The sequence below is a fragment of the Phyllostomus discolor genome, chromosome 7, assembly GCF_004126475.2.
Source record: "Phyllostomus discolor isolate MPI-MPIP mPhyDis1 chromosome 7, mPhyDis1.pri.v3, whole genome shotgun sequence".
Classification (NCBI taxonomy): Eukaryota; Metazoa; Chordata; class Mammalia; order Chiroptera; family Phyllostomidae; genus Phyllostomus; species Phyllostomus discolor.
Genome location: NC_040909.2, coordinates 82,667,585 through 82,685,048, shown reverse-complemented (window position 1 = coordinate 82,685,048; position 17,464 = coordinate 82,667,585). Strand labels below are relative to the sequence as shown.

At 35.5% G+C, this 17,464-nt stretch overlaps 1 long non-coding RNA gene across 1 annotated transcript; it reads left to right on the top strand.

Annotated features, from left to right (window-relative positions):
• Positions 1-9,200: 9,200 nt before the first annotated feature.
• On the top strand, positions 9,201-16,913 carry LOC118501871. Its single transcript, XR_004904533.1, has 3 exons — positions 9,201-9,243; positions 13,151-13,154; positions 16,903-16,913. It is a non-coding gene; the product is annotated as an uncharacterized LOC118501871 (long non-coding RNA).
• The last annotated feature ends 551 nt before the right edge of the window (positions 16,914-17,464 follow it).

Below are 17,464 nucleotides of genomic sequence, written 5' to 3'. Positions count from 1 at the left end.
CTTATTGTTCTGCAACCATATAGTGCAAGATGATGCTTAAATAAAATAGAGGTAAAATGTTTGAAAGCTGAGATAAAAGTTAAACTCATGGCAAATTTGTAAGTCTCTCTTCCTTTTTTCATGTTGGAAAAGACTAATTTATGTTTAAGGTGAGTTTCAGGATGAAGTTGAATCAGAATGGGAGAACTTGGAATCCTTCCTCCTTTTGAAACAAGGCCTATGATTAGAAGAATAACACTTTACTGATCTCTTAAATAAGTGTAGCAAAGGCATGAAAATAAATGCAAGGAACACTGCAGAAAACACACATTCTTAAAGATGTAGACAGATTTTGAAATTATTAAAAGAGTGAGTAAAGGTCATAATTACTTAAAGGGATTTTACTATGTTTAATCATATATATCATAGAATTGAAATAAAAGCCTTGCAATGGACCAGCATATAGGAATAGTTCTCTCACTAAGTCCTAAAAAATGGACATTCAGCTTATTCTTGAATACTTCTGACAAAGAGAGTACCTTTTTAAAGACTAAAATCCCACTGACAGATGTTTTTATTGAAAGTTTTCCCTCATATTGAACCAAAAGTTTCTTTTCTGAAACTCATATTTATGGTTATGGCAACAAAGTGACCCTGTAAAAATATCCACTTTCTAAATCTCAGAACTTGTAAATATATTTGGTTACACATGAAAAGGTCTTTGCAGATGTGGACAGAGTTAAAGATTTTGAGATGGGTAGATTATCATGAATTATCAAGGTAGGTCTAAGCTGTTAACATGAGGCTTTAAAAGCAAAAAATTTTCTGCAGTTGAGGGCAAAAGACGTAAGGCAGAAGTAAAGGTCAGAAAGATTTGAACCATGAGAGTGACTCAACCTGCTTTTGCTGGCTTTGAGGATGAGGGAAACAGGCCCAGAGGTACAGGAGGTCTCTAGAAGCTCAGGACAGTCTCCAGTTAAAAGGCAGCCAGGAGAGAAGGACTACAGTCCCAAACTACATGGAAGGGAACCCTGACAATAAACCCAAGTTGCCTGGGCATGGGTTCTCTTCCAGATCCAAGAAAGAAAATAGCTAAGCCCACCCTGATTTCTGAAATGCAACAGCGATAAATTTATAATCATAAATGTATGGTCAGTGATACTGGCAAAATTAAATAAAACAATTAGGTCTCTGTCCTTGCATAGAAAATCTTTAACTCTCACTCCAAATCCTTGGAAGTGTTTCAAGTTTAAAAAAACTTAATGTCTTCTGATGTGTATTCTCTTTTCTGAGTGACAACACTTAATTCTTTGCACTATTCTTGCCCCCCTCATAGGCACCAATTAATCTCTCTGCATACACCCTGTTTTGTCAATGCCAGTCATAAACCATGGTGAGTATATTAAACACAGGACTCAGCAGTGAACTGACTGAAGAGAATTGTGTTGCTTATGGTAGGAAGTCATAACAGCATGAGATTTTTTTTTGACAGATATTTCATAAGGTTAGCAACTTAGATGTGTTTAATTTAGGTCTTCTGATCTTTCTCACATAAAAGTCTAAACCATTTGCATCCCATGCTGAAAATTATCAGGAACAATAACTCATGGACAGAGATGCAGACATAGGGCAGAGGTCAGAGAGCTGTGCCCAGGATCAGGGGCCCAGACCATGTGCAGGCCTCAGAGGTGAAGGATCACCTGCACAAAATTTCCCCAGTTCTTTAAACTGGTGTCTGTGTAAAAAAATAGAAAAAGAAGAAGAGGGGATTTGAGACACAGAGGCACATAGAGGGGCAAAGGTTCCATAAGGATGGAAGCAGATATTGGAGGAATAATGTCTATAAGCCAATGAATGCCAAGGATTGCTGGCAGCCATCACAAGCTTGGAGAGAGGCATGGAATCAATTCTTCCCCAGAGCCTCTAGAAGGATGCCCCTCCCTTCTCTCTATATATATTTCTTTATCTGGCCAATTATTTCACAAGAAAAAACTGGCTCTTTCTAAAATATATTGAACTGAACCAATGAAACTACTCTAAACTAAAATACCAAATAGGAAATATAGTTAAAGCCATAAAACCCAAAATACTAGAAAGATACAGATAAATATACACAATATTAAGATATTAGATATGATGACAATAGGAATTGTAAAATCCTATCCCAAAATTCAAATGGCCAATTGCTGACATACATACAGGAACACTATTCAATATGAGATTTTGGTCTGATTTGGTTGCCCAATAAAAGAGTCATCATGTTTCATGAGAAATAAAAGTAACATCACACCTGAGGAAGGTAACAGTTTACTGTGTTCAGTATAGGCCTCCTATCTCTTGAGCATGACATTGACAAATTTAAACTGTTTCAATAGATGGCATTGAGCTTGGCATAAAAGTATTAATGTTTTTATTTATTTAAGCATTCAATCTCTTCTCTATATTTTAATGGGCTAACAAGAGAGTTTGTCGTTGGGTTCTCTGAAGATGTAGGTCATAAAACAGGTTTAAAATTGTCTTCAGAAACACCAAGGGCATTTTGAAGAACTGAGAAAAAAAATGTCAAGTTCATATACCATTTTCCATGATTTCTGCTGTGAATTATTACTTTTGCAATTGGAGTTTTAAAAACATTAAAATAATTGAAACTAGGCAATAAATGGTTTAAGTTGAGTTAGGAATACAGATATGAGGGTTATTTAACCATAATATGATAACAGCATTCCAATTCATAAAGGAATCCTATTTTATAATAACAGTAATGTCTGTGTTGAAGATACAATAACTAAAAATCATTTTAATTTGAGGCAAATGTAGTTGAATTATGTGAAAAGAATTAGTAATGAATACCAATATTTAAGTGGGAATAACTAATTTAAAGGCCAAAAATTTCTCAACAGTTTTAAATTAAACATTCTTATTTTACAATCAATCAGTTTAATTTTTCTTGCTAAAAACTCCATATTTATGTTCAAATTATAAAGTATAGCAATATTATTTTAAGAATTCTGGCAGAAAATGCTAATATTTCTTTATACTATCACCAACCTATTTTAAATTCAAACCTCCCATTAAAATTGTTTTCTCTTTACTATTACTGTCTCTGTTTGGGGTAAATAGAACAAAATAATAACTTTGCACTTTCACTTACTAAAAACCTATCAGCATGTTATGATCTTTGTACTAAGATCATTCCAACTTATGTTGAAATGAAGGTAAAATGGTATTCTGAATAGAAAGGTATGTTGAACAATACTTGACTTGCCTTCAGAGCACTATTAATCCTATTAACTTTTTTATTTCACTCACCTCCATATTTCTGTTGCTGTTATTAAAGTTCTTTCCTGGACACAATATCTATCCTTGCTGTTCCTATTTCAATATAATCAGACACCAAATTTATGCATGGAAAGCTATCTGAACTTTAATATACAATAAAGTCAGGCCAAACTCCAAAATAAAATGTGACAGATTTCTGTCCTAAGTGAACATAGAGACACTTAAACATTTTAACAACTATAGAAAAATCACCATGAAGCATACTGTGAATAACTGAATGAAAAAAAAAGTTAAAGAAATAATGTCCAAGAATAAGAGTGTGGTAGAAAAGGAAATCTTTAGTGTCACTTCTTCAGTAGGTGTTGTATAGAAGCATCAGTTTTAAAATTTTTGAAGTACTTTGAGAAAACTAAGACAAGAATGAATGAAAATTCAAAGCAAGAATTTTACTTGAGGAAAGGGATAGAAGTACTGGTCAGGTTTCTGAAAATATCACATTCATCTAATGACTTACTTTAGTCTCAGAACTATTTCAAAGGATAGTCATTGTTGTAGTCATTTAATTTTATATGAATAGACATGATAGTTTTGTTTCCTTCTTGAAATATATTTCTCTCAAGGTGAAAATGTACACAGATTAAATGGGGAGATAAGCTTTATTTAAGAAGTGAAAAGGCCAATAATAATGAAATTAAATGACTTTCTTCATACTTATTCTAGATTTTGGACAGTCGCTTAATCCATGCCTGAATGTAATACAAGCTCTATCAGGAGTGTTCAAACTTTTGGCATCTCTGGGCCACACTGGAAGGAAAAGAGTTGTCTTGAGCCACACATTAAATACACAAACAATAACAAATATTGATGAGCACAAAAGGTTTTAAGTAAATTTGCAATTTTGTGTTGGACCACATTCATAGCCATCCTGGGCCTCATGTAGCCCATGGGGCTACAAGTTGGACAGCCCTGCCAGGTATATGCATATAATATTTGAACCTAAAAAAAAACAGCTTATATGTGTGGTGAATGGAACACCTACTTTGTTTGTCTTTATTACCTGTAGTACAAAATGTATGTATAATTGACTTAGTTTAATTAAGTTAGAGGTGTCTTACAAAAATGCCATAAATTTCAATTGCCTTAGCTGTGTGCAACAGCAGCTAAATATCTCTTTTAGCCAAGCCAAGATAACCCAACAAATAAGTTGATAAATAGTGACCCTGAAAAGCACATTTTAATGTCTTCAAAGTCAAGGTCTGCCATGTTTTAGTTTTGCCAATAACATTAGGGCTCACAAGTCAGAGAACATAAGAGCTAATGTACAGAAATTCTGGAAATCTATAACCTTATCCAGTCAGCTGTTTTCATTCAGGAAAGAATGGGTTATAGATGATTATCTCAGTCTTGCCACACCTAATATACAGTTATTCTATACCACCAGATTCTAGAAAAAGACAATGAGAAAATAGTGACTATGATAGTATTTAATTATGGAATGTAACTTCACCTGTTTAAAATTTTTAACTTGTAAAGATAATAAAGTTCCAGTGCTAAGCCTACCATTTCCTCTCATAAATTTGTCAGAATTCCCCAGAAAAACAGAACCAATTAGAACATATATAGGTAGACAGAAATATATGATAGGTAGATAGATGGATTAAAATTAACTATCCTCAAAAAATTAACAATAGAACTACCAAATGACCCAGCAACTTCTCTTCTGGGTATCTACCTGAAAAACTTGAAAACATTTGTTCACAGAGATATATGCATCTTTATATTCATTACAGCATTATTCATTGGCCAAGACATGGAAATAAGCAAGTGTCCCTCAACAACCTGGATAGAACATGAGAATATCATACTAAGCAAAACACATAAGACAGAAAAAGTCAATTACCATATGATTTCACTCATGTGTGGGATATAAAACTGAAAGCAATACATGAATAAATAAGTGAATAAATAAACTAACAAAAACTCACTGACATAGATAACAGTATGGTAATTGCTGAAAGGAAGGGGGGGTAGATGTAGTAAAAGCTCAAGCAGGCCAAATATATAATGAGTGAAGGTTTGAATTTTGGTGGCAGGTACACAATAAAATATAAAAAGTAAGGTATCATAGAATTGTACACTCAAAATCCATGTAATTTTATCAACCATAGTTACTGCAATATGTTTATTAAAAATTAAACATCACAATTTCCCACACTAGTTATTCAGACTCTCCAATCATCAGTTCAGCAAAAATAGATACTCTTGCTACTAGCAGAAATTCGGCTCTGAACCCACTAGAAAATGCAAGTGGTGTTGGCAGCTTCATTTTATGAGATATAATCATCTCTACTTTATTCTGGAACACAAACTCTATATATGGGTACTATTTTAAAAATCATCATGTAATCTGGGAATAATAATAGTCATCATTGTTATTCTGTGGTGAAGGCAGAAATTTTACAAAACACCCCTGAGAAATTAAAATTATTTGTGCTTATAATCACAAAAATCCCAACACACAAAAACACTGGACCAGACAGGTTCACAGGAGTTTTTACAAAAATCCAAGGAAGAGCTAACCCCTATACTTCTCAGACTATTCTGAAAAACCTAAGAAGAGAGAAGACTCCCAAACTCTTTTTACAAAGTCAGCATCATCCTAATCCCAAAACCAGTAAAGACACAACAAAGAAAAAAACTACAAGCCAATATCATTGGTGAACATAGATGTTAAAATCCTCAAGAAAATATTGGCAAACTGCATCCAGCAACACATTAAAAAGATCATACATCATGATCAAGTAGAATTTATCCAAAGGATATAAGAATGGTACAACACTAGCAAACCAATAAACATAATACACCACATAAACAAAAAGAAAGACAAAATCACATAATCATATCAATAGAAGCGGAAAAAGCATTGGATAAGGCACAGCACCCATTTATCATAGAAACACTAAGGAAAGTGGGAGTAGAGGGAGCATTCCTCAACATAATAAAAGACATATTTGAGAGACCTACAGCCAGCATCATATTCAATGGGCAAAAACTAAAAGATTGCCCACCAAATCAGGAACAAGACAAGGATGGCCACTTTCACCACTTCTATTCAATATACTATTCGAAGTCCTAGCCACAATGATCAGGCAAGAAAGAAAAATAGAAGGCAACCAAATTGGAAGGGAGGAAGTAAAACGGTTGCTGTTTGCAGATGATATGGTAGTGTACGTAGAAAACCCTATAGACTCCACCAGAAACCAGTCAACCTGATAAGTGAACTTGGCAAAACAGTGAGATACAAAATCAATATTCAGAAATCAAAGGCATTTTTGTACACCAACAATGAAATATCAGAAACAGGAATCAGAAAAAAAAACCCATTTGATATAGCAACAAGAAAAATAAAGTACCTAGGAATATAACTTACCAAGGATGTAAAAGAGCTGTACTCAGAAAACTACACAACACTGAAGAAAGAAATTGAGGAAGATACAAATAAATAGAAGCACATACCGTGTTCATGAATTGGAAGAATCATTATCAAAATGTTCATACTACCGAAATTCAATTTATAGATTCAACACAATCCCTATTGAAATACCAATTAGATATTTTACAGAAATGTTTATAGAACAAACATTTCAAAAATTTATATGGAACCATACGTGACCCCAAATAGCCCTGGCAATTTTCAGAAAGAAGAACAAAGTAGGAGGGATCATAATATCAGATATCAAACTACATTACAAGGCCACTATAATCAAAACAATATTTTACTGGCATAAGAACAGACACATAGACCAGTGAAACAGAATAGAGAGCCCAGAAATAAACCCAACTCTCTATTGTCAATTAATATTTGATAAAGGGGGAAGAAGAAGAAACTGGAGTAAAAATGGCTCCCTCAACAAATGATGTTGGGAGATCTGGACAGGTACATGCAAAAAACCAAAAATGATACTTGACCACCACCATACACAAAAAAATTCAAGGTGGATAAAAGACTTAAATATAAGTGACACCAAAAAACCCCTATAGGTGAACATACACAGGAAAATCTCAGCTATCCCATGCAGCAATATTTTCACTGATATGTCCCCTAGAGCAAAGTACATAAAAGAAAAGAATAAGCAAATGGGACTTCATCAAAATCAAAAGCTTCTGCACAACTAAAAAAAATCAGCAAAAGGAAAAGGGAACTAACTGTATGGAAAAATATATTTGCCAGTAATGTCTCAGACAAGGGTTTGATCTCCAAAACATGTAAAGAACTCATATGACTACACTCCAGGAGACAAACAATCCAATTAAAACTTGGAGAGAAGACTGGAATAAACACTTCTCCAAGGAGGAAATACAGAGGCCCAGAGACATATGAAAGGATGCTCACCATTAATAGCCATCAGGGAGATGCAAATTAAAACCACAATGACATACCACTTCACACTGATGAGAATGGCCACCATACACAAATCAACAAACAAGTATTGGAGAGGTTGTGGAGAAAAGGCGACCCGGGTGCGCTGTTAGTGGGAATGGAGACTAGTACAGCCAATGTGGAAAACAGTATAAAATTTCCTCAGAAAACTAAAAATGGAACTGCCTTTTGACCCAGCAATCCTATTGCTGGGATTATAACCTCAGGATCCCAAAACACCAATTTAAAAGAATCTATGTACCCCAATGATCATAGCAGCATAATTCACAATAGCCAAGTACTGGAAATAAACTATCTGCCCATCAATAAATGTATGGATCAAAAAAACTGTGGTACATTTTCACAGTGGAACACTACACAACAGAAAGGAAAAAGAAGTTCCTAACCTTTGCAACAGCATGGGTGGAACTGGAAAGCATTATGCTAAGTGAATGATCTCAACTGTAAGTGTAACCTAATCAACAAAACAAATAAGCAAGCCAAATACAACCAGAGACACTTAAATAGGAACAAACTGAAAGTAACCAGAGAGGATGGGGGAGTAGGATAACAGGGGATTATAGGGGAAGGTCATTGAGGAACACGTATAATGGATATATGGACAAAGCCAAAGAGGATAGATTTGAGGCTAGGAGGTAGGACAGGTGTGGTGGAGTGGCGTGTCGGTGTAAAAATGGAGACAACTATACTTGAACATCATTTTTTTTAAAGAAAAAGGAAATAAAATTATTTCTGCTTCTCAAATAATGACACTAAAGATGAAAGTTAAATAACTTTCCAAAGATAGATTTATTGATGAATTTATATATATATATAAATTTATATATATAAATTCACATATATATAAATTCACAAATTTATATAGATATAAATTTATATAGATATAAATATATATTGGATATATTAGATATACATATATATTAGATATATATATAGATATATAAATTATATATATATATATAAATTTATTTATAGATAAATTCCAACCCAAAATCTAGCACAATCAGACATACTTCAGAGGTCCTTCTTTTTTCTGCATCTATTTATATTCTTTTGTATGGTCACAATCCTACATTCCCCAACTAATTCTTCCTTGAACATCAAGAGGTTATTCACTGCTACCTTCCCACCCATCACTACTCATGTAACTCAGAACAATAGCTAAGCACCCACTGTTGCTTTGCAAAGTGCAGAACTCTTTATAGAGTCACCCACATGGAAAAGATTTCAGGAACAAACAGACACCGCAATTCCTAGTGAATCCTCGTGATTTGGTTCAGAGTCATTGTTTTGAAACAACACTGCACTTTCTCTTCCCAGGTGGATAAAAACAGATCTCAGTGCCAAATCATTAGAATGGCAATGTGTTGGAGCCAATGTGTTGGTTCAAGAGATGGAAAGTTACTTGTAAAGATGGAAATGCTAGTGGAATCATGCTGTTTGAAACTCTGGATTTCATCCTGCCATCAACTTATCCAAATGACAATCTCCTGCATCTGTCTTTCCAGGATGTCTACAAAATTGGTGGTGTTGGTACTGTCCCTGTAGATCAAGTGGAGACTGGAGATCTCAAACCTGGCATGGTGGTCACCTTTGCTCCTGACAACATTACAAATAATGTCTGTTGAAATATACCATGAAACTTTGAGTGAAGCTCTTCCTGGGGACAATGTGGGCTTCCATGTCAAGAACATGTCTGTCGGAGATATTCATGGTGGCAATGTGGCTGATGACAGCAAAAAATGACCCAACAATGGAAGCAGTTATTTTCACAGCTCAGGTTATAATCCTAAACCTTCTAGGACAAATCAGTGCTGGATATGCTCCCTTTGTGGATTGTCACACAGCTCATATTGCTCACAGATTTGCTGAGCTGAGGAGACTGATTGTCATTCTAGGAAAAAGATAGAAGATGGCACAAAGTTTCTGAAACCTGCTGATGCTGCCATTGTTTATATGGTTACTGGAAAGCCAATGTGTGCTGGGAACTTCTCTGACTAACCTCCTCTGGGCCAGTTTGTTGTTGATGGCATGAGACAGACAAGTGCTGTTGGTGTCATCAAAGCAGTGGATAAAAAAAAGTAGCTGGAGCTGGTAAAGTCTCCAACTCTGCCCAGAAAACTTGGAAGGCTAAACAAATATTATCCCCAACACCTGCCACCCCATTCGTCATCAGTGGTGGAAAAACAGGCTCAGAAATATTTGTCTCTACTAATATCAAATGAAATAGACTTCAAAAAGACAGCCATAAAAAGAGATCCAGAAAGTCACTTCACAATACATAAGAGAGGAATGCATCAAAAAGATATAAACATTATAAATATATGCTCACCCAAAACAGGAGCACCCAAATACATACAGAAACTCCTGGAGGACTTCAAGAAAAATATTGACAACAACACAATTAGAGCAGGAGATTTTAACACCCCATGTCTTAAATGCACAGATCTTCCAAATAAAATATCAACAAGGATAATGAGGCATTAACAATGCCCTAGATGAAATGGACTTAAATGATATATATAGCCCTCCATCCCAAAAAAGCTAAATACACATTCTTTTCAAATGTATATGGAACATTTTCAAAGATAGACCACACGATAGGAAACAAAACAAATCTCAACAAATTCAAGAAAATTGAAATCATATCAAGCATTTTCTCTGACCACAAGGGACTGAAACTAGAAACCAACCACAAGGAAAAAAACCCCAAAATAGTCAAACTCATGGATACTGAATAGCATGCTATTAAACAATGAATGGGTTAAGAATGAGATTAGGGAAGAAATTAAAAAGTTTCTGGAAACAAATGAAAATGACCTCATGACAATCCAAAACTTATGGGACACAGCAAAGGCAGGCCTGAGAGAAAAGTTCATAGCAGATACAGGCATACCTAAAAAAAATAGAAACATTTCAAACAAATGACCTAACCCTATGCCTACAAAAACTCAAGGAACAACAGCAAAGACAGCCTAGAGCAAGTAGAAGGAAGGAAATAACCAAGATCAGAGCAGAATTAAATGACATATAGACTAAAAGCACAAGTCTAAGGATCACTGAATCCAGGAGCTTTGAAAAGAAAAAGAAAATTGACAAGACTTTTTTTTTCACCATCAAGGAAAAAAAAGAGAGAGGACTCAAATAAGCACACTCAGAAATGAAAGAGGTGAGATTACAACTGATACCATAGAAATACAAAGGATTATAAGAAATTACTATGAAGAACTATATGCTAAGAAATTTCAAAACTAGGTGAAATGGAAAATTTTCTAGAAAAAATATAATGTTCCAAAATTGAATGAAGAAGAGGCAGAAAGCCTGAACAGATCAATAACAGCTGATGAATTTGAAACAGTAATCAAATCTTCCAACACACAAAAGCTCTAGACCAGATGGTTTCACAGGAGAATTTTACAAAGCATTTAAGGGAGAGCTAACCCCCATCCTCCACAGATTATTCCAAAAAATTCAAGAAGAAGGAAGACTCCCAAACTCTTTTAATGAAGTCAGCATCATCCTAATCCCAAAACCAGAAAAAGACATAACAAAGAAAGAAAACTTCAGGCCAATATCGCTGATGAACACAGGTGCTAAAATCCTCAACAAAATCATTTGCAAACCATATCCAGCAATACGTTAAAAATATCATACACCATGATCAGGTGGGATTCATCCCAGAGATGCAAGGATGGTACAGTATTTGCAAATTAATAAACATAATACACCACACAAACAAAATGAAAGATAAAAACCACATGATAATATCAATAGATGCAGAAAAAGTATTTGATAAGGTACAGCACCCATTTATGATAAAAACACTCAGCAAAGTGAGAATAGGGGGAGCATTATGTTGGTCTCAACATAATAAAGGCTGTCTATGAGAGACATGCAGCTAACATCATACATACTCAATGGACAAAATCTTGGAGCTTTCCCACTAAGATCAGCAATAAGAAAAGGATGCCTGCTTCCACCACTCCTATTCAACATAGTACTAGAGGTCCTAGCTACAGCAATCAGACAAGAAAAAGAAATAAAAGGCATCCAAATTGGAAAGGAGGAAATGAAACTGTCATAGTTTGCAGAAGACATGATCGTGTACATAGAAAATCCTATAGACTCCAACAAAAAACTGCTCGACCTAATAAATAAATTTGTCAATACAGTGGGACACTCATACAAAGTAATACTCAGAAATCAAAGGCATTTTTGTATGCCAACAATGAAACATCAAAAGCAGAAATCAGGGAAAAAATCCCACTGATACAGCAACAAGAAAAATAAAGTACCTAGGAATATGCCTTACCAAGGTTGTAAAAAACTTGTACTCAAAAAGCTACACAACAGTGAAGAAAGAAATTAAGGAAGACACAAACAAATGGAAACTTCTGCCATGCTCATGGATTGGAAGAATTAACATTATCAAAATGGTCATACTACCCAAAGTAATTTATACATTTAATGCAATCCCTAATAAAGTACCAATGACATATTTCACAGCCATAAACAACCCTAAATAACTGTAGCAATATTGAGAAAGAACAAAGCAGTTGGGATCACAATACCTGATATCAAACTGTGTTACAGGGCCACTGTACTCAAAACAGCCAGATACAGGCACAAAACAGTCATATAGACCAATGGAACAGAACAGAGAGCCCAGAAATAAACCCAAGTTTCTACAGTCAATTAATATTTGACAAAGGGGGAAGAAGCATAAAATGGAGAAAAATAGCCTCTTCAACAAATGGTGTTGGGAGAGCCAGACAGCTACATGCAAAAAAATGAAACTTGATCACCAACTTATACCATGCAAAAAAATAAGTTCAAGGTGTATAAAACACTTAAATATGAGTTGTGATGCCACAAAACTCCTAGAGGAAGACATCGGCAGGAAAATCTCAGACATTTCACAGAGCAGCATCTTCACTGATATGCCCCCTAAAGCAAAGGACGTAAAGGAAAGAATAAACAAATGGGACCTCATCAAATTAAAAAGCTTCTGCATGGCTAAAGAAAATGAAAAGAGAATCAACTATGTGGGAAAACATATTTGCCAATCATATTTTGGACAAATGTTTGATCTCCAAAATATTTAAAGAACTCACAATACTACACTACAGGAAGACAAAATACCCAATTAAAAAATGAGTAAAAGTCTTGAACACACACTTCTTCAAGGAGGACATACAGAGGACGTGGAGACATATGAAAAGATGCCCAGCCTCACTAGCCATCTGACAGATGATGAAAGACAAATACCATATGATCTCACCATTAATAAGAACCTAATTAACAAAACAGGCAAGCAAGCAAGGTATAGCCAAAGACATTGAAATGGAGAACAGGCTGATAGTGATCAGAAGGGAGAGGGGAGAGGATAAAGGGGGAAAAGGGTGAAGAGTTTATGGGAACAATTATATAGGACATACGGACAACAACAAGGTGGGTGGATATGGGAGAGGGAGGAGCAGAGGGCTGGGATGGTGGGGAGAGATGGGGGAAAGGCAGAAAAATGTACTTGTAAAACAATAAAAAAAGTAAAACTAACTAACTAAATAAATAAAATGACCTCACACTGGTGAGAATGGCCATCAGAAACAAATCAACAAACAAGTGTTGAAGAGGGTATGGAGAAAAGGGAACCCCAGTACACTGTTTGTGTGGATGCAGACTGGTGCAGCCAGTGTGGAAAACTGTGGAATTTCCTCTGAAAGCTAAAAATGGAACTGCCTTTTGACCCAGCAATTCCACTGCTGGGATTACACCCTAAGAGCCCTGAAACACCAGTTCAAAAAAATCTATGTACCCCAATGATCATAGCAGCACAATTTACAATAGTCAAGTGCTGGAAGCAACCTAAGTGTCAATCAACAAATGAGTGGATCAAAAAACTCTGGTACATTTACACAATGGAATTCTACACAGCAGAGAAAGAAGGAGCTCCTACCCTTTGCCACAGCATGGATGGAACTGGAGAGCATTATGCTAAGTGAAATAAGCCAGGCAGTGAGGGACAAATTCCATATGATCTCACCTTTAACTGAAACCTAATCAACAAAAGGAAAAATCAAAGAAAATATAACCAGAGACACTGAAATGAAGAACAATCTAACAATAGCCAAAAAGGAGGGAGGGGGCAGTGGGGAGAAGGGTTTTCAGGAACTTCTATAAAGGACACATGGACAAAATCAAGGAGGAGGGTGGAAGCAAGGGAGGGAGGTGGGTTTGACTGGGGTTGGGAGGAGTGGTGGGGAGAAAATGCAAACAACTACAACTTTATTGTAATTGAACAATAAAGTAATTTAAAAATAGAAAAATAATGTAATTTGTACAAAAAATAAATATTTGCCTCAATTGGTCATTTAAGTTAAGGACTTAAAGACAGGACTTAAGGACTTAAGTTAAGGACTGGTTAATAATTATAATGCATCGTAAAACCTTCAGAAGGGCTCTGGCTGGCATAGCTCAGTGGATTGAGCATGGGCTGTGAACCAAAGCATAACCAGGTTCGATTCCCAGTCAGGGCACATGCCTGGGTTGCAGGCCAGGTCCCCATTGGGGGCCATGTGAGAGGCAACCACACATTGATTCTCTCTCTCTCTTTCTCCCTCCCTTTCCCTCTCTAAAAATAAATAAAATCTTTAAAAACAACCATTTATATTTTTAAAAAAAACCTTCAGAAGGAAATGGTTTGAGGACCATTTGGTTTTTTTTGTGTGTGTGTGTGTATGTGTGGCAGTTTTTAAGTTATCAATTTTTAAAATCAGTACTTTTTAATGGACACAACTTGACCAAATCAATCACAGAATTTTGAGACCCATTAATACAAAGTTTGAGGAGGAAAAAACACCCATCTCAGGTCAGTAATTACATAGCTACTCCATGTACTTTGAGATGATAAGTATGATGGCATTTCACTGTTAGGTGTCCCAAAGTCTTTCTGAGGTGGATATTCTCTATATCACATAGTTTATGTTCTAAAATATAAGATTACTAACATATCCTCCAACAATCTGGTTTGAATGCTTCCATCTATTTTGTTTGATGTGATATATATGTCTTGACTGATCATAGTGAATAAACTTTACACTTCATTTTGTGTGGAGGAAATGTTCAACAATTTCATTTTTTCTTAAAAAAACAAAAAATCCAGAAATTATATGTATTTAGACTTTTACTTGAGTTTCACAAGAAATAGAAGAGATTCACTATAGCAACAATACAAAAAAATAAAAATAAAAGATAATTTTTTCTTGAAAATTCTCAATAAGGCTTTAACCTCTTGAGGTGTTAATCAGCCTCTGCCTTTTGTTCCTTTCTCTCTCCTTTCTCAAGCACCCTACTTCTTTTTTTCTATTCTTTTGTCTTGTCTTTTCCTTTCCCTTGATATCACTCTTCCCCAAACTTGTATGTTTATGAATGACTACCCAGATACATAGATTTATTTTTAATGAGAAAGATGTATAACCCTCTATATAGAAATCTACCTATCATCTTCTTCATCTCTTACTGTTTAATAACATCAGTTTTCCATAATCTACATTTAGAGAAATAATCAAGGTACCTTCCTGAACAAAGGGTGTTCCACCTTGAGTATAAATTATAATTGTTAAAGGTAAGGTAAAATTTTTGCTGTACCATGTATGCAAATATTTGTAAATAATTGGAAACATTTAGATGCTTTGTAGACTTCTATTATTTCATAAAATATTAGCTCTTTGCTGTGTCATTTGAAATTTTAAAAAGTTTTAATTAATACATATCATTTTTCCATGTGTACATATTCTTATTTATACAAAGAACTCAATGATTATGAAGCATTCTGGCCATTTCAGTTATTATTATCCCTCAAAATAATGTGGAGGTACCATATACAAATCTGGAACAAGAACTGTCTGGATGCTATGTTGTTTGGAGACATGACTGAAGAACTGTGAAACTCTGGACAGGTTACTTAGAGCTTCTGGTCCTCAGTTTTCTCATAAGTAAACTATAATGCTAGCATGAATTTTTATAGAATCATAGTGATAATGAGTTCATATATAAAAAGCTTTAAGAAAAGAACTTGATATCCAACAACTGTTCATTAAATGTTACCTAGCATTGTTGTTATTGTTAAAATCTTTATTACATTTTGGACAAATATTTGTGTGTACATTTCTGTTGATTTCACCAGGGTTAGACAGACATAGTAGGTAAAACCAATGCAAATATAATGAGCTTTCAGTCCTGGTTTCTGGTATGAGTAAAAACACTTGCCTAACTATTAGTACTAAATGATATACTATTGTAATTATAATAGTATATCAGTACTATTATACTATTGTCAAATATTTAATAAGTTGACACACAATAATGATATTGCAGTCTAATTTGCATTTGTTTTATGTTACTATTTGCTAAAATTTTACTGTTTTCACTTCTTTATTAACATTTCTTCTGCCAATTATTATCTATTTATAACTAATGCGGCCACTGACCTGCAGTGACCGCGGAACACTGCAGATGGCTCGTTAAAACATGAGAAAAACATACACAGAGACAACCAGGTCCTGTGGGGAAATTAGGGATGGAACGGCCACTCTCTCTAGTGGAGAGCGCCATGGCCACCCTCCCTAGGAGAGAGGGCCCCTAAGGGAGAGCTCTTGGTTCTCCCACCTGAGCAGGCTTTTTATTGGGTTCGTTTGCATAAGACTTCAGGTAAAGCTCATTACTCATTGCCAGGAAGTAAGGATCAAACAATAGGTAACAAGGAACTCTGAGGGCCTATTTTGAGTCAGGGTCAAAGAGCTATAAAACTTTAACAAACAAACTTACTTCTTCCTTGGACCCTTATCATTCAATTGAGAGCATTCTAAACAAAGCATGTTTCACAGGATTTTACATATTCTTTCTTAGGCCTGATCGCCCAGGGAACCTGCCCTTTCCAGCACAGGGTGGCACCACCCTGTCATTGTTTCAAGCTTATGAGGAGTAAGGGAACTAAGACAATCAAGAGATAAGGAGATTTTCTCATAGACAATGAGGACTCAGGCTTTGTCAAAGCCGAGGGGCGAGGGTCCATCACCCCCTTTTGCTGTAGCCCCCAAAATCCTTCCTTGGAGGCCTCTCACGTGATTGTGCCTGTCTTAGATCATTCCTCCTTTGAGGAATCTTACCCATCATTGGCTAACCAACCAAGCATTGGGGGCCAGGCAGAGTGAAGTAACAGGAGCAGAAGCGGCCCTCCTGCCAGGGAGATAAGCTTCTGTCTCCTTGGTGGCTTATGGTCCAAGGTAGTTCCCTCAGCCTTAGCCTTGGCAGGGGTTACAGCTTCTAATACCAGGCCGGGCAGTTCCCAACATATAACTCTACCCATTTTATATAAACTTTTAAGTTTCTAAAAATATATTTTTAAATTTTTATTTATTTTTTTAGATTTTATTTATTTATTTTTAGAGAGGGAAGGGAGGGAGAGAGAGAGAGAAAGAGAGAGAAACATCAATGTGCAGTTGCTGGGGCCCATGGCCTGCAACCCAGGCATGTGCCCTGACTGGGAATCGAACCTGTGACACTTTGGTTTGCAGTCCGTGCTCAATCCACTGAGCTATGCCAGCCAGGGCAGTTTTTAAAAATATATTTTTAACTAGGTAGAATAAGTATAAATATAAAAGATTTATATAAGAGCAAACCTTTGATTTTAGGAACTATTTGACACAAAAATCTCTCCATAAATGGAAATCAGGATATTCAAATATCACCAATGGATTCCTTTAG